This window comes from Juglans microcarpa x Juglans regia, chromosome 3D (genome assembly GCF_004785595.1).
Source record: "Juglans microcarpa x Juglans regia isolate MS1-56 chromosome 3D, Jm3101_v1.0, whole genome shotgun sequence".
Classification (NCBI taxonomy): domain Eukaryota; kingdom Viridiplantae; phylum Streptophyta; class Magnoliopsida; order Fagales; family Juglandaceae; genus Juglans; species Juglans microcarpa x Juglans regia.
The window spans coordinates 23,242,205-23,266,664 of record NC_054598.1 but is presented as its reverse complement, the minus strand read 5'-3'; the positions used below and the strand labels follow the sequence as shown (position 1 = coordinate 23,266,664).

General features: G+C 37.6%; 1 long non-coding RNA gene across 1 annotated transcript; it reads right to left on the bottom strand.

The window, feature by feature from the left end:
* Window positions 1-6,733: 6,733 nt before the first annotated feature.
* On the bottom strand, window positions 6,734-23,970 carry LOC121254942. The gene is made up of 4 exons (XR_005938751.1): window positions 23,959-23,970; window positions 12,476-12,482; window positions 10,636-10,641; window positions 6,734-6,850 (listed from the first exon to the last, which is right to left on the bottom strand). It is a non-coding gene; the product is annotated as an uncharacterized LOC121254942 (long non-coding RNA).
* Between the last annotated feature and the right edge of the window lie 490 nt (window positions 23,971-24,460).

The following is a 24,460-nucleotide window of genomic DNA, read 5'->3' as shown; positions in this document are numbered from 1 at the left end:
AAAATCCAAAGGACAGCCTAAAGCAACTTTAGAGCACCACACCATCTCACCATTTGGAAGTGCCACTACTAGAGATTGCGATAAAGGCTCCGTGACCAGATTACACATCCGTGCAAAAGTGGCAGATACAAAAGATTGAGACGCCCCGGAATCAAACAAAGTACATGCATAGAAATCATATAGGCGAACTCTACCTGAAGCAAACACATCCACCAGACAATTCCAAATAATCCAACCATATCAAACATTAAATCAAATTAAAATAATTAAATGCATACCAGTAATAACCCCAGCATCGTGGGTCTCTGGAGCTCCACAATCCACATCACCAGGGGTCACTGCATAAACCCGAGCTTGTACCAACTGTCTCTGGCTGCCCCTTCCACCTCGTCGACCTCCTCGCGCTCCTTGCCCTCCTTGAACTTGACCAGGACACTCCCGAGCAAAGTGACCCGACTGGCCACATCTAAAACCCTGAATTCCTCTCTGGCCGCAGTCACCCTCATGGGCTCTATTGCACCTGTTACAAACTGGAGCTCGACCTCCAGCACGAACATCGGTGGTCGTCTGTGAACGGGCACTAGTCCTTTGCACGAACTTATGAGGTGACCCAGAACTACTCCCTTCACCAACGTAACTTCGGCCTCTTCTGACTCGGAGGGGAGACTACTCCAAAACTATTTTCCCGTTCTGCAATGCTGGCTAAATCCACTAACTCTTGAAAGTCCTTAATCCGAAGGCAGGCCACTTGTTTACGTACCTCATGGCGCAAACCCTCCTGGAAGCGCTCGACCCGCAACTCCTCCGTAGTAATGAGGTGAGGAGCGAACCGTCCAAGCTCCATAAATTTTCTTGCATATTGCTCAACAGTCATGCCACATTGGACCAAATTATTGAACTCCCGAGCCTTTTGCCTTCTCACTGAAGCAGGAAAGAACCGGTCATCAAACTCTTTCTTGAAACACTGCCAAGACACAGCAGCCAAGGAACCCAATTCCATTTCTAATAATGTCCGCTTGGTCTCCCACCAATTTGCCGCTTCACCTTGTAGCATATAACTTCCATATAATACCATCTGAGCCTCCGTGCATCCACAAACTTCAAATGTTTTTTCCAAATCTTGAATCCACCTCCTAGCTCACATTGGGTCCTCCTCCCCAGTGAAGGCAGGAGTCCTATGCGTTAGGAAGCGCTCATAGGGGCACCCCACTTGGGCTCCTCTACTTGAATCTCCCTGCGGCGGTCGGAAATTCTGTTGAAGAAATTCTGTCATTCAATTTAATGCTCTTGCCATAGCATAATTTCCATCACCTCTAGGTAACTCATCTTCAGGCACCTCAGCTTGCCTTCTTGGTCTCACCATAGTCCTGTCATAGAGCATTCTCCAACCCCGCTTAAATCCAAATAAATCATACTCAACCAAAAATAAACACTAATTAAAGCGATAAATAAAATAATTCAAATAACATCAATTAACATAAAATAACATAGCAATAAACTCATAATATAAAATAAATAACTTAACTTACATCACTTAAACAAAAAATTTTATTGTTTTAAAATAATAATAAAAATAATTTTCTGGTACTATCCTAAGGGACATGTGGTTTTACCCAGAGCCGAACTGCTCTGATACCACCTGTGGCGCCCCCAATCCCCCTTATAAAAATACACAGGGATTGAGACACCAGGATGGTGACAACACGGTCACACATCCCAACGGAGTGCCAGTGTGTGTGCATGCAACAGTGTACAAATAAAATAACGCAGCGGATAGTCAACTAAGTACCAGAATTTATTTACAATCAAACATCAGTAAAGAGTTAAATAGCAGTTATACAGTCATCCATAAAATATATTACAATAGTTTCAGATAAACAAACGAGTGATCCCAGATCACTCCTCAGGCAGAGCCGTCTCCTCAGGCTCGCCCTCCTCCTCCTCATCTGCATCAAAATCTGCGTTACCACAAAATGGTATCGCAGGTAAGTATGACCCAAAATAACAACGTAATATAAAATGCATTAAATGCAACTAACATGCATGCACATGAAAAATATGCATTTTTCCACAAGACATCATTTTTCCCGAAAATGATAATTTTCCAACACACGCCAAAATCCCAATTTGGCCCAAAATATCAGTAAAACATTTTTCCAGAAAATAATTTACCCAAAAACCAACTCGCACTATTTTTTCAGAAAATAGTGCATTAATTCCAAATGCACCATGTATTATTTCCATATGCACCATGGCCTCCCCTATGGACCATCCGCACGTCCTAGCTTCGTAGCGGTGCTCAGTTCCGCGCCCAGCGCGTACATGGCCAAGCACCCACACTACGCAACGAGCGATGCCTAGTTCCGCGCCCAGCGCGTACGTGGCCAGACATCCTCTAGTCCCCGCCAGCAGAAGGACCACGGAGTCGGCACGAGGCCATCTCGTCCGATCCCATTGTCGCCCGGCGACAATCTAGGGGACGTTACTCAGTATATTCCGCTCCCGAGTAACCAGAGGAGCTCCACCGAGTTAATGCCCCATCTCGGCTTGGGGTCGTGATACACATGCACCAAAAATCCATTCTCACATGAAAACCCAGTTTTCATAAACACATGAACATGAATGCAATACACGAAAACCCAGTTTTCTTTTACAAACATGATCATGCGTGCCAAATGCAATGTACATGAACCAACACAATATCCAAACCAACAACTACCAATCCAATCAAATCCAACCAAACAATTCCAATTACAAATCCATCCGACCCCGAACTCCTCGGACTCAGTCCTGCATGCCAAAAAAATACAGTGAAATGGGTTAGTACAAAAATATATTTAAATTACGAAAGTTCTTTGGAGAAATACTTACAGAGCAATATAACAATTTCCGAAGGATCACGAAGTTGAAAAAGGCGAAGTTTGAGCAACACCACAGTGTAAAATACACTGTGGCCGTGGGTCACAAATACCAACTTTGGAACGGAGGCAAACGGAGACCCAAGATTGATAGGGTAGGGCCTAGGGAGGTCGGTGAAGCTAGTGGTGGTGGTGGTTGGCCGTGGGTGGCGGCGAAATGGGCTGTAGAAGACCAAAATGCCCAAATCGAAAATGTAGATGTTGGAGCTTCATCGGTGGTGGATCGGAGCTGGGGTTGGGTCCAATGGGTTGCTAAGAGGTCGAGGATGATGTGGTAGGAAGATGGTGGCCGGAGGTGGCGCGACCGCGGCGCTGGAACGAAAGTGACGCCGCGGCTTGAAGGGCTGGTGGTGGTTAACGGCGGCGCGAATGGAGGTGAGGTTGGTGGGGTGAGGTCGCCGGCGGCTGGGGAAGCTAGCGGGCTGGGCGGTGTCGACCACCGCCGACGCACAGCGGCGCTGGGTGGTGAAGAAGGAACGGACATGGGGAGAGAGAGGGGGCTGGGTCGCGCGCACGGGGAGGGGAGAAATAAGGAAGAAAGAAAGAAAAAAAAGAAAAGGAAGAAAAGAAAAGGAGAGGAAGAAAAATGGAGGGAAAAGAAATGAGGTCCAATCCTCATAACTTGGGTCACAAAAATGATCCAACAGAGATGATTTTAAAACCACAAGTTAAATAAAATAATTTAAACGTAATGGTAAATTCAAATTGAAATAATTAAATCCCACAGTAATTAATTAAATATGAAAAACCATTTAAATGCACAACAATAAATAAATATTAAGAAAGCACATAAAAATTAATTTTCACCAATTAAAAAAAATCCTAAAAATAATCCAATTAAAATCCAATAATTTTAAAACAAGAGAATAATTTTTGAATAAAATAAAAATATTACTTCAATAAAAATACACTAAAATACGGGGTGTTACATCAGGATCCTTGGATGATTTGCATTGGCTTTTGGTGGATTGATGATTTGAGCAATATGACTTGGCTTGAGGTTTAATAGTGATGTGCTATTGAAGGAACTAGCCGTACTAATACTAGCTTATAGGAGTAGAAATCGGCGAGCGAGTTACCAATTAGGTTTTGATAATGTTTTGGCGAAGTCAATGATGGTTCGTAATGAGTCTAGTCACCACTAGATTAGATGTTATTCTAAATGTCGGTAATGAGCTTTTGGGTTTAGATTATTGGGTAGAAGTTTATAGGTGCTCTTTTTGGTTGGTCGGGTTGGAATCGAACCTTTTAAGGTATGCTCTTTATCTTAGATGAGATGAGCGTATTTTGGGGTAATGTTACTTGTTTGCAATTTGAGATGTTGAGGTTGATTGATATTGGTTTCCTGCCAATGATCATGGATGTATTTTGCAGAATATTGATTTTGAGCAAGGCAGCGGAAGTTAACTGAGGAATATGAGTGATAACTCCTGGTTTTGGGAAAGAGTATTTTTTTTACCAAATTGTGATAAAAGTTTTGGTTAGTAGGAATGGAGCCACCTTGTACTCAATGGTGTTAGTTTTATGAGGACATAAACTTCATGCATGTGGTGAATATCAGAGTGCGCAGCAGAAGCGTGATATTTTTTATTGTAGTCAGGAGTTTAGATTGTATTGATTTTGAGGAATTAGTGGTGACTTGAAATTTTGAGAAGATTATTGTAATTGGAGATTAATCATTTGGTTGTGCAAATTTGTTATTAATGGTTAACTTTGGAAGTGGACATTAGGTTACCGTAGGTAGAATTCAATGGAGGTTTAGAAGTTGTAGCATAGGAGTCGATTGAGATTTGTACAGATTATTGTATGGAGCTATTGATCATTGGAATTTTCTAGATATTGTATTAAGGTTCTTGTGGAAAATAAGATTTTGGATAGCATAGTCACCTAGGAATACTGGTCGTGATGTGCTGCCGGGGGATTAATACGAGTATGTTGGATATCGCCATTTTTTTTAAGAAATGTGCCACGTGCCAACAAGTTAAAGCTGAACATCAAAGACCTGCTGGTAGGCTTCAACCTCTCCCTATTCCTGAGTGGAAGTGGGATGATATTTCCATAGATTTTGTTGTAGGTTTGCCGAGGACTCCTAGTGGAAAGAACTCAGTTTGGGTGATTGTTGATCGGTTGACCAAGAGTACCCATTTCTTGCCTATTAATAATACCGACTCGTTGGGTAAGTTGACTCGATTGTATGTCAAGGAGATAGTGCGTTTGCAAGGAGTACCCAAGAGTATCGTGTCAGATCGGGACCCGCGGTTCACGTCCCATTTTTTGGAAGAGTTTGCAGGCAGCTTTAGGCACTAAGTTGAAATTTAGTATTGCATATCACCCTCAAACAGACAGTCAATCAGAGCATACTATCTAGACTCTTGAAGATATGTTACGAGCTTGTGTCATGGAATTTCAGGGGAGTTGGGAGAATTACCTGCCGCTAATTGAGTTTACTTATAATAACAGTTTTCATTCCTCCATTCAAATGGCCTAGTATGAAGCTTTGTGTGGGAGGAAGTGTAGATCACCGTTGTGTTGGGACGAAGTGGGCAAGAGTAAATTGATTGGGCCTGAGATAATTCAAGAAATGAAGGACCAAGTTCAGTTTATAAGGACTAAAATGGCGGAAGCCCAAAGTTGCCAAAAGAGTTATGCAGATACAAGAAGAAGAGACTTATCATTTGAAATAGGTGATTGGGTTTACCTTAAGGTCTCTCCGATGAAAGGGGTGAAGCGCTTTGGCAAGAAGGGAAAGCTTAGTCCGAGGTATGTTGGCCCTTTCCAGATTATAGAGAAAGTTGGGCTTGTTGCTTATAAAGTTGCCTTGCCGGACTATTTTGGGGATGTCCATGATGTATTCCATGTGTCGTCATTGAAGAAGAGTTTTGGACAGCTAGAGCCACGTTTTGTCGACCCTCAACGCATTGAACTTCAGCCTAACCTTACTTATGAAGTTGCCCCGACGCAGATTGTGGATTGGAAAGAGCAAAGGTTAAGGTCTAAGACAATACATTTGGTGAAAGTGTCATGGGGTGATCCGTTAGCTCAAGATTCTCTTGGGAGAGAGAAGCCGACATGATGGAGCAGTATCCATATTTATTTGATTGACTTTGGCAGTATGTTTCTTATGTCTTCTCTTAGTCAAATCTTATTCCTGTCTTAGTTTAATGTTGACCTTGCCAATTTTGAGGACGAAATTTTTTTAAGGGGGGAGAATGTAACACCCCGTGTTTTAGTGTATTTTTACTGAAGGATTATTTTTATTTATTCAAAAATTTATTCTCTTGTTTTAAAATTGTTGGATTTTTAGTTAGTTTATTTTTATGATTTTTAATTTTGTGAAAATTATTTTGAAGTGCTTTCTTATTATTAATTATTGTTATACATTTAAATTTCTCTTTATTCCAAATTAATTTACTGTTGGATTTAATTATTTTATTTTCATTTTATCATTACGTTTAAATTATTTTAATTAAGATGCTGTTCCGAAATCATTTCCATTGAACCATTTCTTATGACCCAAGATGTGGGGATTAGACATCATTTCTTTCCCTCCATTTTCTCTTTCCTCTCTTTTTCTTTTCTTCTTTCTTTTCTTTTTCTTCTTTTTTTCTTCTCTTTCTGTTTCTCTCCCGCGCGTGACCTCCCTCTCTCTTCTCCCATCCGTTTTTTCTTCTCCAACCAGCGCCGCCGTGCGCCGCTCGTGAGCCGCACCGCACCTCCCTCTCACCTCCCTTTCGACAGGCGATCACCCCACTGTAATTTCAGCTCCTCCATCGCCGCCGTTAGCCCCCACGCGCAACACCAAGCCACGGCACCTCTTGTGCTCGCGCGCCGCCATCGCACCACCACCGGCCACCATTTCTTCACCACTTCATCCTCGACCTCATAGCAACCCAATGGACCCAACCCCAGCTCCGATCTGTCACCGGTGAAGCCTATTTATCTCTATCTCCGATTTTGACATTTTTGGTCTTCAACCACCCTTTGTGCCGCCACCCATGGCCAACCACCACCACCACCACTAGTTTCACCGACCTCTCTAAGCCCTACCCTATCAATTTCGGGTCTTAGTTTGTCTCCATTAAAAAGTGAGCTTTTGAGACCCACGGCCACAGTGTATTTTACATTGTTACGTTGCTGTGTCGCCACCTTTTGCACCTCCATGATCCTTCAAAAATTATTATATAGCATTGTAAGTATTTTTGCAAAGAACTATCGTGATTTAAATATATTTTTGCACTAACTCATATTATTGTGATCTGGTTGGACATGCCGGACTGAGTCCGAGAATTTCGGGGGTCAGATTGATTGTGGATGGAGTTGTGTGTTTGGTTGGTATTGTGAAATGTTGGTTGTTGGTATGGTGTTGTTCATGTACATGGCATATTGCACGCATGATTATGTTTGTAAAGGAAACTGGATTTTCGTGTACATGCATTCATATTCATGTATTTCATGAAAACTGGATTTTCATGTGTTAAAGGATTTTGGGTGCGTGTATCACGACCCCAAGCCGAGATGGGGTATTATCTCGGTGGAGCTCCTCTGGTCACTCGAGAGCGGAATATACTGAGTGACGTCCCCTGGGTTGTCGCTGGGCGACAACGGGATCGGACGAGATGGTCTCGTGCCGACTCCGTGGCCCCTCTGTTGGCGGGGGCTAGAAGATGCTTGGTCACGAACGGGCTGGGCACGGAACTAAGCATCGCTCGAAGCAAGGACGTGTGGATGATCCCTAGGGGAGATCATGGTGCATTGGTTAATGGATTAATGGACTGTTTTCTGGGAAAATAGCGTGTGTTGATTAAATGGTTTTATATGATTCATTTTCTGGGAAAATGAGGTTTTATTGATTTAGGTCATTTTCTGGGAAAATGACGGATTATTATTTTTGGGCCAAAATGGGATTTTGGCCTGTGTTGGAAAAAATCTATTTTCAAGAAAAATGATATTTTAGATTTGATGCATATTTCATCATATGCATGCATGTTGGTTGCATCAATATGTTTTTATCTCGTAGTTGTTTGGTTTATACTTACATGCGGTACCGTTCTATGGTAACGCAGATTTTGATGCAGAGGAGGACGAGGGTGAGCTTGAGGATTCAGCTTCGCCCGATGAGTGATCTGGGATCACTCGTTTGGTTTGGACTTGTAATGTATTTATTTTAGATGACTGTATAACTTTTTAAAGATGGTTTGTTTTGAATATTTGTATTAAAATTCTGGTACTTAGTTGACTTGTTAAATTTATCCGCTGCGTTGTTTATTGTACAATGTTGCATGTACACACACTTGGCACTATTGTTGGGATGTGTGACCACGTTGTCATCATCTTGACGTCACGATTCCCGTGTTTTTTGTACGTGGGAGTCGGGGCGTCACACTCATACTTATAGAACAGTAGTTGTATTTTGACATTTGTATCAACATCAGCTTTACAGAAAATCACATAATCATCAGCAAACAATAGATGATTCACTCAAGGAGCCCCTCTACAAATTCTAATGCCTTCCATTACTTCATTACCAACATTGTTTCTTAATAAACTGATTAGTCCTTCAGTGCACAAAAGAAACAAATAAGAAGATAAATGATCTCCTTGCCTCAAGCCTCTACTAGGAATAATTAGACCTTTAGGATTCCCATTCACAAGCACTGAAAAAGTCACCCCTTCTCTTATTTTTAAGAAAGTGTATGAGCTCATAAGTAATAAGAACATCGTCAGTGATTTGTCTTCCGGGGACAAAAGCACTTTGGGACTCAAAAATAACCACAGGCAGAACCTTCGTAAGTCTATTTGCAATAACTTTTGATATGATCTTGTCAAGAACATTGCAAAGACTAATAGGTTGAAAATTAGCAACTTTTAAAGAGATTTTTTCCTAGGAATCAATGTAATAAAAGTATGGTTTAAATCCCAAAGAAACTCACAGAATTTAAAGTAAGCAACACTAACTTTGTAACTGAATTACCTATAATTCTCTAGTATTTCTGGAAAAAAATAGGGGACATCCCATTTGGACCAGGTGCCTTGGAAGGGTGCATCTGTTTGAGTGCTTGCTCCACTTCGTCTGTCGTATAAGGTTTCAAAATATCTTCATTCATCTAATTAGTCACTTTGAGTTCAATTTGAGGCAAAATATCATCCACTTCCACATAATCTGTAGCTGTAAAGAGAGACTGAAAATAATCAGTTATGAAAGCATCTATCTGAGTCCCTTTTCTCCAACTTCCCAAGTCATTTTGCAGTCTTAGGATCTTGTTATTCTTTCTTCTAATAGTAGCTTTTTTGAGTGAAAAAAAAATTAGAATTCTTATCACCCTCTTTCAGCCAGAGAACTCGAGATCTTTATTTCCACATGATTTCATTCCTCTCTAACCATTTATGTACCTCAGCTCGTGCTAACTGTTGCTCTGAAACTTTTAAGAAAGTAGGATCAGCATCTTGAAGTTCTTTTAACATCAGTTTTGCATTGTGGAGTTCCTTCTGCACATTACCAAATTTGGACTGATTCCATAAGGTCAAATCTTCAGCACATTTAGAGACTTTGCCCATTATTTCATACAAAGAATTTGGGCCACCAACATTACTCCACACTTTCTCAATGATATTAGCACGCTCCTTATCTGCCACCCACAAAGCTTCAAATCTGAACAATTTCTTCCCACAATTATAAACCAGACCTCCATCCTTATCAATCCACAAAGGCAAGTGATTTGAGTAGGCAGCCACACCATGAGTAACACTCATATTAGTAAACAAATCACACCACTTTGAATTAGCCAGAAAACGATCCAATCTCTCAGTGATACCCTCATCCCCTTCCTCTTATTACACCATGTAAATGGAGATCCAAAATAACCAAGCCTCCTCCTCTCTATGACATAAAGACTTAATAAGATTCCAAGTTTCCCATCTATGAGAAGTATCTGGGTGTCCATAAACACCCATGAGGAACCATGCCAAATTATTCACGACATCAACTGCAATCTTTGCATCAACATGAAATTTTGAAAAACTTAAAACTGTAAGGTCAATTTCATTCTTCCATAACATGGCAAGACCATCACTCCGACCCTCACAGTCAACAAAAAGCAATTCTGAAAACCAATTTTAAACTTACATTGATTCATTTGATGAGCTTTTAATTTTGTTTCTTGCAGGAACAAAATATCAGGAGCTTCCTTCTTAACTAGGTCTCGAAGAGTGCGAATTTCACGTGGGTTCCTAAGCTCACGAAAATTCTAGCTAAGTATTTTCATTGATCCCAGCAGGGCTGTGAAACAGCCTCCACCAATATCTCTGTCTGATAATTTGACTGAACATGAAGCTTCTTCCTCCCATGATCATCTTCAACTTCCACTTCTGAATCTTGCATCTTCCTTCTACATAGAACAAACTCTTTCTCCTCCCTCAATTCAACCACTTCGACAATTTTCTTTCTCCTCCTCCCTTTTTGAGTCTTTCCATTAAGTGGACTTGTAATGAGGCTTGCAACCTGGCTATCCTCTTTGGATAACACTTCAGATGGACCCAAGCCTATAGGTGAAGGCTCAAATATTTGAACTTCATTTAAAACTTTTCCACCCAATTTGTCACCACCTTGCATAGCCGTTACCAAAGTTGATTTTCCTTTTCCTGTCGTTACTCCTAGATTCCTACAGCCATCTTCCGTAATCTATGGAACATCCCCAGAAATCTTCTTAATCCCACTAACTCCACCCTCCGAATATTCCTCCGTAAAATCAACACTACCTGTTTTGAAACCGAAATCCGTAAATTTTGACTCTTCAGGTGGAATCCCATTACTCGCCAAAAAATCATCCACCACTGGATCATGCAGTGGGACGGGATCATGCGACGGGGCTGGAGTTTGATATATGTTTCCTTTCACTTTTGGTTGGCATTTTCCTCCTTGCCAATCATTGGAAAGACCTGCTCTTAGCCATTGCCCATAGAGAAATCCCTCTATTTCGTACACTGTTTTCTCAGCATCCCAGTTTCCACAATCTCAATGATTATGACTCAAAACACCACAACAATAACAAAAATCTGGCAATCGCTCATAAGAGAAATGAACCCAGCAAGGCTTTCCTGTTCCCACATTGATTCTTTTCTGACATTGGAAAGGTTTTGTAATATCGATACAGATCCTTACTTGCATATACTCCCCCCATTCCAACTCCCCTTTATCCAAATCAACTCCCATCACCTTACCCAATGAACTCCCAATAAGATTGCCAACATATGAATTATGAGCCATAAGTGGACTCTGTTATTTGGATTTGGTGAACTTGCAGCATGCCATCAAATTCCTTCAAAAAGACTAGCTGTTTGTCAAACGTCCCAGGCCCTTCTTGCATCACTCTCACTTTGTCACGAATGTCTTCAAATTCTACTAAAATAAACACCGCGCCCAAATCACGAAATCTTACAGCCTTCATGGATTGCCACACCTTCTTCATAGTTTGCTTGAAAGCTTTAGAATCGTAATGCTTCAGAGTAAAAAGCTTTATAATCAAATAGTTTTCACCTCTAGTGATCGCATCCTCCAATTTACTAGTCTCCACCAGAATTTCTTCATTCTCTTTTTCTATTAGAGGACGTGTGGATAGTTGGCATCGGATTGCTAGAGGGTCCACACAAAAGGGCCAACTGCTAGGTATTAACCCTTCGATGATCACGTGTAGAGTATGGTGGTGACGATGTAAGGCAAGAATGGAAAGGACTTTTGAATCTGTATGCTCGATGTGGTGTTCGATTTTGCTTTGGGTCTCTTGGATTGCCTTGAGGCTGAAGAAGTCGAAAGCAATATCTAGGCGTGATGAAGAGATTCTGAAGAATTTGCAGCTGTCGATTAAACATACAGTATCGATGGCTATGAAGCAAGTAAGGTGGTCAAGGCCAAAGAATGGGTGGTTTAAATTAAATGTGGATGGCAGCTCGTTTGGTAATCCGGGTCCTTCAGGTGTGGGTGGTGTAATTCAGAATGATAAAGGGGAGTTTGTGTGTGGTTTTGCAAAATTTACAGGTTAGAATACTAATAATGCAGCGCAAGTTTTGGGTTTACTATATGGTCTACGTAATGTTCGTGATTTGGATATTCGGTATGTGGAAATTGAAATGGATTCTATGCTAGTAATAAAATGGCTGCAGGCTAAGAGATGTGGGTTGTGGTATCTAGAGGATTATTGGGAAGAAATTTCGCATTTACTTGACGGATTTAGATTCTCTACGAATCATGCGTATAGAGAGATTAATGTTGTGGCGGATGGGTTGGCTCGTTGTGGCACCAAAGGTTGCAATGGAGTGTGGTTTTCATTTTCAGATTTACCTTTGGATATTAAAGGTATTATTAGATTGGAGAAGATGGGTTGTTCTTATATGAGGAGTGTTCGGTTATAAGTATAGTCTTTTCTTTTTTGAGTGTTATTTTTTTTGTTTTTTGATGTTTGGAAATGTATTGGGTTTGTGTGATGTTGTTTTTTCAATTTGTAAAGTTGATTCCACGGTATTCCTCCGCCTTAAGTGAGGGTTTTTATTAATAAAATTGGGACAAGGCCACTCATGAACATGTGGTCTTGACTCTTTCTAAAAAAAAAAAAGTACCTCCTCTAAATCTTCAGCCATTGCAATAAGTCACTTGTGACTTGATCCCAAGGAAAAAAGCCTCTACTCTAAAGGACAGAGAGAGGAAAAAAAACTCACTCCTTATTTGTTGCTCCTGATATACGAGATAAATGTCATAAATTGCTACTGTCATTGACTCAATAGAAAAATGATATTTATAGATTTTCACAATTCATTGTTTTACAATTTTATTATTTAAGAGAAAGTCTACTTTGCCGCCTTAAGTTGACACCTCTATTTGATCGCTGATCAAAATTTTATTTTTTATTTTATTTTTTATTTTTTTACTTAGTGATTAAGGAAATGATTTTAAGTATATTGGTATATATTTTTTTTATTTTTTAAATGTATTTAAATATGTTAAAAAAATGTGAAAAAAAAAAGAGAAAAAAAAATTTTACGCTGGGCGGTATGCCCAACAGTTAAGATGGGGCGGCATAGTAGCCACACCCTTAATTAAAGCTATTGATTTGTTTTTTTAGTAGTGATAGGCCTACAACCTATTCACAATTTATACAATTTAAATATAAATAATTTTTTTTATTATATTTAAACCCATCAAATTAAAGTAAAAGTCAAAATAATATTTAAAATAATATTATTTTATTACATTGTAAACAAGTTGGTCTACAATAGTAATTCTATCATTTTCTATATTCCATGAGGGTAGTACTCTCTTTGAAGAGTAATAGTACTTAATGTAATATTATATGATGTGATATTAGATGATTAGAAATTATTTAGTATATTTTATTTGTAAATTTATCATCTAATATCACATTATAAGATTATAAAAGAATGATGAATAGATTTTTAATTCTTTGAATAAGAAAAAGGAGGGAAAACTTTTACTCCCTTTGAATTTAACTTTGCAAGCCTTTCTATTTTGGGTCCTGCGTATTTAAATCGTGTATCCATGGATGCCAACAAAAGCTGACGGAAGGATCTGGTAATGGACTCTGCTACACCCACAGATCTCATCGCGAATGCTCACCGAAAGGCAATTTTTTTTTTCTCTTTTTTTCAATCATTTTTTTAAACACTTTAAATATTTTTAAAAAATACAAAAAAAATTATAAATTTATTTAAAAACACTTCTTTAAGCATTAAGTAAAAAAAAATTAAAAAAATAAAATACAATTCGGTAGAAACTTTATATGGATATAGTATTTTCCCACGCCTAAATTCTAACGACCAATGCCATATGTACCACACAATGTTCATCTTCCAAAATAATTAAAATATTTTCTACCAACCAAAAAGAGCAACAATAAAAAAAATATAAATAAATAATTAAACTGAAAATAAACCTACATGGATTCTTAAGACGCTAACCCTAAATGGGTTTCAACATCTTTGGGTTTGAAGAATTTTTCGGAGTCCATCTTCCAAAATAAGTTAGAATTTATGATGCAAAAGATCAAGGAGAAAGTAAAGGGTAAGGGGAAGCTCGGGTGTCACACATTAATAACATAGTCGATGTTAATATACAATAATCAAGGATCAAGATTGAAGTTGACTCGCCAAGGTGCTACGGATCAGATGACATAAGGTCTGGTCTCTAAATGGGAGAACCACATTCGAACCCTCCCATCCTCATGTAAAAAAAATAATAATAATAAAGAAAAAGATTAAGCTAACTCCACACCAGAAGTATCTCCTAAAAGCAATCATTGAGCCTCAAATTATGGGATTCCAAACAACAATCCTTCTGCAACTGTCAAGCTTATCGAGAAGGAAAGACCCAATGACTAGCTAGTTACTTGATCCTAGGTGATCAAATTAGCTTCTCTATAAAGTGTATACATACCTGTAAACTCAGCCTTTTTGGTTAATAGAACTTCTCTTTTTCTCTCAATTCTTTCAGTCGGCATTACTATTACTGGTACTATTACTTGCCTCCATTCTTGAATAAGCCTATTCTCTCTTTGGTTGTGGGTGATATATGTTCTACCATATGGTTATGGATTCTTGTAAACGTGGTCATGAGATGACGACTAAGGCCTTATTTGGTTGCTGAACTCCACTCAGATCAGCTGAGTTCGGTTTACATTTAGACATGTTTTAACATCCAAACCCATCGTTTACATCCCAATTCACCTCAGTTGCTTTCATCACTGTAGTTGATATAACATGTGAAATAATCTCCTTAGAGGTTCCTGACACACGACAAAGCAAAATAAATTTAGCTTTTTACGCCATCCCTTTTTCTCTCTTCGTCTCTCCTGCCCGTCCTTTTCTTCCCCAAGCCGTTGGACATTCCAACAAGCAAATCCTTCCCACTGTGAACCATTCCACCATTCCACAGATTCACCGCTTGGAATCGCAAAAGCCAGCAACTGCAGTGTGCTTCGGCGTTTATGGTCGCTCGAGCAGCCAAAAGTGAAGAACCGATTGAACGACATCTTGTTTCAGCTCGAAACGGGATTTCCCATTCAACTGGGTACTGTTGAAAACGGAAATCACCACATACCGTAGACCCCTCCCTGCAACATAAAGCAATTTTTTTTAAACACAGACAGTACTATGGCCCCTGCTCGAGCGCGCTAAGCTAGGTGAGTGCTTTACGTTTCGTCAAGCACAGACACTGCTTACCGTGAGTGGAAGAGAATTTCGCTACACCCCTCACTGGAATGACACACGTTCGAGGTAAGAAATGGAAGGAAAATGGAAGTGGTGAAAAATTTTATCGAAGGAACACGGGATGAAGGCAACAAGCAGCGCTATAGATGTACGAAATAAACCAACTTGCTCGAGCAGGTTTTAAATGCAACAAGCAAAAACATTCCTGCGACATGCACCCGCTCGAGCGAGACCTCACTATCTCGAGTTGATCTACGAGCGACAGCTAATTGCCTGGGCATTTTACGGATTTTAATTTCCACTTAGCAATTGTTGGTATTTTTTTTACTAGAATTAATATGTAAATAAATAATAGAATAAAATGTGGCCATCAACCATACGAATTTTATTACTTGTTATTTTATTTTTTTTTTATAATTTTTTTATAAATAATAATATTATATATATTTATATATATATCAATAAGAGTAACCAAACACATTAGACGTTTACAAGAAAACATCTAACTCATACAAGAGAGCTCCTAATGACCCAAAAGCCCACAAAAACCTACTCAAAATACACCAAGCCCGAATTGAAATGTAACACACATCCTCGACCCCAGCCCCTAGATTCTATAAAAACTAAACCTCTACCCGAACATCCCACTACGAGAACGTCTTCACAAAGCCCTCCCTTTATCCTTCCCTCAACTTGAACTACCTCCCTTAGCATCGTAGTTGATTGCCCATGAAAGATTATTTAACTCCAAGCTTTTCTTAAACTTAGATTTGGTTTCAAGCGCGTGGATCGCCTCAATTGTAGTAATAGTGCTTTAAATTGGTCTTCATATTCTCCATGTTCTCCATATGAAAGTCCCAGGATTTGTAGAAACCCGTTATCTTTATTCAGAATCCAATCCGATGTTGAACCCATTATATTGTTAATTGGAGGAAGATAAACTCGGGGAACAACATTATCCCTAGCCACAGTACCCAGCTGCACTCCCGACTCTAAATCTTCCCACACACAAGGCACCAACGACAATTCTAAACCTTCCCCACACGAGGCACCAATGGCAAAGCAATAATTTCCTTCCCGCCAAATGGTTGCTCGACATTATCCCCTCCATCTGTTACCATTACAAGTTCCACCCCTCCATCAACATTGCTTGTATTTGCTCCACCCCTCGACATTTCTTGTCGTGCCGCTTTGTTTGACCCTACTGCTTCCTCAAGAGGGGAAGCATTACCTTCTATTACCCCGTTTGCATCTTCTATAAGAAGTTCGATTGTTTCTTCCAACGTACTCGAGACCTTGGGGGACCCCCGTCTTCAACTAAAAATGAACCTGGACAGAAGTACCAACTTCATCTACAACTGGTGCCTAAGACCCTACAGCTCCCTCAGAAGGCATAGTGACACTGGCATGAACAAAGATGTCAGCGTCTAACGACCCTATCATTGACACACCTTTTGCCTGCACACTTTCTAGCACACTTGTACCCACGACTAGGTCTAACCCCTTATCCACTTTAATCATCAGATCTCTTACATATTCCATAACTCCCTTCAACTGAGATTTGACATCCCACAAGACCCCCTCCAGCTCTCCCAATGTCACCTAGCGTCTTTTGTCCCCTACAAATGCCTTGCCCTTTCTTTCTGCCATTGAGCTGATCTCGACCGAACTACCCACCAGTGACCTCAACACCACTGCGTACGAAGCACATTTGACTGAGGAAGGCCTTCCCACTGTTTTTTCATCAACAAACTCCCCACTTCGAGTACTGACTTTGGATTCAGTGACACTTAGAATGGACTGCAGAAAGCCTTTCTATCCAATGCCATTTGCGCCCTCCGGAATCACCAACAAACATTTTCTCCTTCCATTTCGGAATTCTGAGAGCTGCAGAAAACTACCCCTTGCGTTAACATGATGTTGAATGCTAAAAACTCCATTATCCATCCTTAGCTCTCTAAAGAAACCTTTATGACAATGAAGTTCTAAACAATCCTCAATCCCCTTAACTACCCACGAATCTGTCGTCCCCCTAGACACATCAACTTCACTATCCTTTTGCTATGTTCAGAAATACGAAAGCTATTTCTTCCCTCTTTTGTAAAACGACAGTTTTTTATTCCACTTTCAACCTCCTCTCGCCTTCCAACTTAGAAGAATCCACATCGTGCTTCGTCATCATTGTCAAATCCCATTGCTCCCTACTACTCCCGCTTCATCCTCAAGGTAAAACGCAGATATGTGCCCACTCAAAAGAACCAGATCTGAAGCTATGCCCAATCGAAAGAAAGAACCAGAATCTGTGTCCACTCTAGTACTACTACCTTGCAGGTGAATAAGAGATGCCGCAAATATACAAATCTGAGCCCTGTGTTATGAAGGCTGAAGGCATATTACCGTGACTCTTCGACTAAAACCGTACCGTGGGCGTGGCTGCTCCGTGAATGAAAGACGACTTTAAAACTTAATCTTGCAAAAAATCCGATCGCCAGAGAGAGGACCGACGCTGGATGGCCCTTAACGAGGTCGCCGGGGTCCGTCAACTTTGTCTGTGATGATGGTGAGGAGCCGTTCATCGGCTAGGGTGGGGGATGGTGGCTTGTCTGGGTGTTATAGGGATATTCTTGCAAAAAATCTAGTCACTGGATGGAGGACCGACGCCGGATGATAAATTGTCAAAAACTACATGATTAAGCTGCTAAAGTAAATGAATTGTTTAACCAAAAAATGAATTAAGCACTTAATTATATAGTAATTTTTAGTACTTGACTCAATGTTAAATTCTGGTATTTTGCACTTGAAAAGAGTTGTAATGCAGTTGGTCCACACCAAAATTTATACACCAAAATTTTACTCCTCTCATATCTTATTTATGTTGCAGGGCATTGTGGAAAAAATGTTAAAATACATGGGTATTTTTAGAAATACCTAACTGGCACGACAACATCAAAAGAAGGCACTAGAAACTCAGCTCACGCAAGACTGCAGTAGCGCAAGACGCGCACTGCAAGAAGGGGAGAAAATGTACGCACGATGCTGGTGCAGAGCAGCACGCGGGTAGTGGGCTGAAGACGCAGAACGTAGACCATGAAACGCTGGGCTAGATCGAGCAGCGCAGGACGCGTAAAAGGAGGGACTCGAACGAGCGCACTGCAGAGGAAAAGAAAGGGGAAGCGCACACTGCAGGGGCTGGAGGCAGAACAAAACGCAAAACCAGGGGATGCGAAACGCACGAAAAGGGATGCGAAATGCTGGGCTGGAGATGAAACGCGCAACTAGAGATGCAAAACGCAGCTAGAACGAGTCATGTACAGTATACAAGGAAAGATTTTGCCGTGCGCCTTCTTCGTTCTTCGTTTTTTTATTTCCTTTTATTTCATTGGAGGTTTTCGGTATCAGACCCCTGTTTTGGGATAGATTAATGTTATTTATTTTCTTTCGGTTAGATTCAAGAAGGTGGATGAAGTATTTGGATTCAAAGATGTTAGCCTAAGTTGTGGGGAGTAATCCAGAAACAGATTGGCTTGACTTTGCTCATCTTCCCAATGATTTTCATTTCACATCTTATTGAGTTGTAATGCTGTTATATTTGGAGAAGCTTGGAATTCTTTCTCATGCATTTTGATCTGTTGTAGACGTTAGGAACAACTGATGCTTGATCTAATTTAAGATTTTGATAGTCTTCTTTTATTGTTCAACTAGCTTTACAACTCAGTAGGAAATTTGGGGCTAAGATATAACTTGTGCTTGATTTATTACATTTTCTGATCATGATCCTTTCGTATGGGTTAGTGGTTGAGTAGAAGAGGGATTTTAGCATTTTTCATTGTCAATCTGTGAAAGGATGAAAACTGCAACTTAGGTGTTTATTTTTCTGCATTTCCTAATTCTTTGCAATCATTTCTCTAGCATTCATTTCTTTTCTCATTTCTTTCAATTTCCATTTCTTTTAAGTCTACAAACATTCAGAAAATTATTCAAAAAAACAATAGAGAAAAGATCCAAATCATTCTTCATTAATACACTTCAAATCAGTACATAAATATACTCTTCTTGTTTCTTTTCTTGGTTGCATAAATAGCCCTTTCACAAATAAGTTCCTCACACAAAAATACATTTCATTATATGTTTGCTCAGCATATATACTATTGTCTATGTGGAAATGACCATGGAACTCATCCATGTACTACTTTGATAGCTTATGCACTTGGAAGACAGATTTGGAAAGCCATCACCAGATGACCCTCTGCGAGGTCGCCGGGGTCCGTCAACCTTGTCTGTGGCAGTGGTGATATGCCACTCGCCAACTAGGGTGGGGGAGGGGTGGCAGCGAGTCTATGTGTTTAGGGTTTTTGCTTTCTCCTTAGGGTTCTCTCTCTTTCTCTCTCCCTCTCCGTAGAGTTTCAAATATCTCTCCCCAAAAACACGTATTTTTATAAATTTGGAGTAATTAAATTTTGTTTTTATAATGGGTGGAATATTTTGTTTTTATTTTGTTGTAATTTTTTACATGCATGGAGGAAAATAATGTTTGATTTATGTTATTTATTAGTAAGAGAAATAATAAAATAATTATTCAATCGTTACAATAACTTTCCAATCATTGGTAGGCCTCATATCTTTTTCAACTTTCAATAAATAGTATTAAACTCATTTTAACATCCAAATACATCTAAATTTATTTTAGATGGATCCCACATAACTTCATCTATTAATTTAATTCATTACTATTCATAAAAAGGTTAGCTCAACTCAACATCCAAATGCAGCCTAAAAATTATGGCTATGATACGAGAGCAGATAAGTTTATGATTATGAGATGTGTACCAAAAGTTAAAAGAGGAACTTCCCTAAAACAATGGAACTGGGAATGGATGTAGCGTGGCAACAGGTAGAATCAGTTATGTGAGTAGCAACAACGGAATGGTGCCAACCAAAAGGGCCGAAAGAGCTAGTAAAGGGCAAACAAGTACATTGCACGTGTGCCCAGTTGTAAAAATTTGAAAAAGTATTTTTAAAAATAAGAATTTTTTGTAAAAATATGTAATAATAAAAAATAGATTAATATATATGATTATAAAATGTAATAATTTTGTCTATGTTTTAAAATTTTCTCATTGATCATAAAAAATATTACATATATTATCTGCAGAATATCCATGACTATAACATAAGAATTTTGACAAACACAGTTACAGCTACACAATTTTCTATTGCAGATCCAAAAGTGACTATTGAAGTTGATGTGTTATCACTATATCTTTCTAAATAAATTTGATATCTAAAAATAGTAAATAAATTATTATTTATTGATATTAGCAATTAATATATTTTAATTATAGTGTAAAAGTTTTTTAACTCCAGAATATGAGAAAAAATGTTTACCTTGATTGTGAAGTCTTTATTTTTTGCCACTATAACATAAAACGTTCTCATTTTTTTTATATTTAGTTGTTTTGTTGTAATTTTTACATGACATGTAATAAAATAGTTGATATAATAAAATTTAAGTATATGCACAGTCTAAAATCTAAAACACAAACATGAGATTTATCAAAACATTATTCTTCAAAAAGTAAGTACGACAAAATATCTTATGTTTTGGGTTTCACTCTTTTCTCTAGATTCCAATCTCTATCTCGATTGTGATGACGTTTGAGATTCTCTATATTGTCGAGTATCTCTGTGATAGCTTGGTCAATTGTCTTAAGGTGTTCCAAGATGGAGGTCTTGGGTGAGCTTATAACCATCTTAGGCACGATCATTTCTAGAGGAATTGTTGTCATTTTGCATTTTTCCATTGGGATTTTGTTATCCTGTTATAACTTTTACCATTCCGGATGGGAAATGATAGTTGAAACTATCACAATGAGATTTCGAGAAATCTTAACAAATAAACAAATAACATACCACAGATATCATAGGCATATAAAAGTAAATACAAATAAATGTATAGACATGTATGCATGACATAAAGTTTTGAATGTATGCATCATGGACTTTTCTTATAAAAATAATATTTCTCATCTTATTTGTAAACCACCTTTTTTTTTCTTTTATTTTTCTTTTTGGAACTATAAATGGACAGATTTATGTCTATAGTTTTAAGATTTTTTTATTCTTTACAATACATATTATACATATGATCTGCATAATGTTTATAATTATCATACAACGACTTACAAGAATTAAGTCAAAACTTTGAGATGTATGCGGCCGACTTTTATAATCGTCGAGCATCCTAACCTAGGTATCAAAGTAGTCGAATGGGTTTTGTTCCTAGTTTTCACTGTGCCTATTCACACCAGAGTTTAACGGGTTGGTTGCATCAATGACTATGTGGCCATATCATAGCCAATGACTATGTAGCCATATCCCTTGAAGTATAAGATAAATTATGATAGGATCTTGTTTCTATTTAATTTCTCTTATTTTGATTTTCTTTCAGCTCAGCATACATTTCTCTCCTCTTACGACGTATTTCTTCTTTCTTCTCCTCCGATTGAGCACCATACCAATATTTTTTGTAGCGTTTATTTCCATTTTCTTTAGAATTTAATTTCAAAGAATGTTAGATAGAAATTAATGAGGAAAGTTTTAATAAAAATTTAATTCTTTTTAAATAAGATCAGCCTACCAGTTGGCATTCTTATGACAAGATAGGAATGTCGCAGCAATTTCAAAAACTAATAAGAAATGAATAATAATTTGTCAAACATACAAAGCACAAGAACAAGATTCTAAAAAATAAACAATAGTACAATTATCTATATTTAAAGCATAAATAAATATCATCTAATCAATAAAATATGCCTAATATTAAAACCAAATTAATTAATATAATATTAAACTATTTACAATTAAAAATATTAATACAGATACAACAAATATTGAGCAATTCTAATTAATAATCACAATTCCATATATTTGCAAGATGCCTCATAGAAATAAATGCATTAAATATTATAAAATATAAACAACAACATCTATTCGTATGAATAACACTAAAACGTACCTGGAGATAGAGGCAAATAAAAGATCAGTAGAAACAGAGCCAAACAACGAACAGGAAGACAAGCACAAAGTGACAAAACCAAAATATATGTTGTAAAGAAATATATTATACAAGATCACGTAATCATTTCAATAATATATTGTTGTTTGTTAAATAAAGCTGCACTAACATATTAGAATATAATCTGTTAATATTTTTTTTATTCAAATTCTATTATAATAAGTGGCTATTTAACTATAATAAGTGGCCCCTGTTCATATGTGATAAAAACACTGGGGAGTAAAAACGGTGCCGTTTTAAGGGGAAGAAAACCCTAAATTCAGTGGGCACTATAAATAAGACGCTATAATCGCAGCGACTCCACGTCTCCCATTTCTTCCTTCCCGTCTGCAACATCTCTCTTCTTCCACCTTGTTCTCAACAACAAAGCACAAATCTCTCTATGTATTCTATTTCTTCGCACCATACTTTCAAACCTCGCGAATCTGACATTTTTCAGATATGTAGAAAAAATTTCTACTTGCGCCTGATATGTAATGGTTTGTTATTTCTTGTTTCTTTAATCTGTTTCTGTTATTGTTTATTTACATTTTTACTTTCTTCAGTTGATGTTCATTTCTCTTTCTATTGTTCTTATTTCCGTAAAAATCCGAACAAACCTTTATACGCTTGAACAGATAATGTTTAGATTTACGATTTTTTTTTTTTTTTACTTCTCAATTGATATTTATTTCTTTTTTCCGAAATTATCTGAAAATATTTCTCTTATGAAGTTATGTATTTATTTTTTAGATCTTGTTGGAATTTATTTTTATTTATCTATATAAACTTTACAAATCTAGACATTCTAATCTACATTTGAGAAGTTTTGGCTCAGATTTGCTCGTCTACACACTTAGATTATTTTTAACTTATTTTTCACATTTCTTGTTGCTATTGTTTTCATTTCTCCAAAGATCTGACCAGATCTTTGCACAGTTGAAGAAGCCATGTTCAGATCTACGATTTTTTTTTTTTTTGTTTATCGATTGATGTTTATTTGTTTTTTCTAGAGTCGTTTCAAAAGATATCTCTTATGAACTTCTGTATTTAATTTTTAGATAAATTGTTTGAGTTTTTTTTTTCTCTTTTGTAAACTGACAAATCTTGACGTTTTAGTCTAGATTTGTGAAGCTTTGCCCCAGATTTGTTAGCGTACAGATCTGTTAGGTAACACATTTCTTTTTCTTAGTTTTGTTTATTTTCTCATCTTAATTTTTTTTTTCTTGTTGGTGGAGCAATTCTCCTTCTCCATTTTCTCTCCTCTAGAGGAGGTAAGAGATCTTTGCAAATTACATGTTTGTGATTGTGATTTTTTTATATATAATTATTAAGCTTGAAAATGTGGAGATATTGTAAAATATCTAACATATTTGTTTAAGTGTGAATCTTATTTTACAGCTTTTAACGATGCGCATATATAGTTTTATCTTTGAGTTTATAGTCTGTAGTTTTTTAACTTGCATATGTAGCAACCATGTGATAAATAGTTTGCAGTTTGCATTTTAGAATATATGTTTATATGAGAATTTTATTTTACAGCTTTTAGGGATGACCATATGTAGTTTTATTGTTCTAGTTTGTAGTCTGTAGTTTTTTAACTTGCATGTGTAGCAACTATCTCATAAACACTTTGCGGTTTGCATTTTAGCATATTTGTTTAGATGAGAATTTTATTTACAACTTTTAGGGATAACCATATGAAGTTTTATTTTTCTAGTTTGTAGTATGTAGTTTTTTAACGTGCATGTGTAGCAACTATCTGATAAATACTTTACGATTTGTATTTTAGCATATATGTTTAGATAAGAAGCTTATTTTACAGTTTTTGAGGATTGATTATATGTAGTTTATTTTAAGCATCGTCATATATACGCCTAGTCTTCTAGTTTGCACTATGTAATTTTCTATCCTGCATGTGTAGCAACTATCTGACAAACAGTTTGTGGTTTGGATCTTAACATATCTGTTTAGATGAGAACTTTATTTTACACGGTTTAGGTAGTTTGTAGTTTGTAATTTTTTAATTTGGATGTGTATGAACCACGTGATAAAAACAGATAGAATATATGATGTAATTGAAAATAGAAATGAACAGAGGCATATCAATTTCAATATAATTTAAAGACAATGAAAAATTAACTGACAAGAAAATCCAAAAGAGCAGATATGATATATGGCATAATTGAAAGCAACAAGAAATAGACACATATCAGTTTCATTATACTTAAAAAGAAAGGAAAAATTAACTGAATAGAAGAAAAAGAACTACATA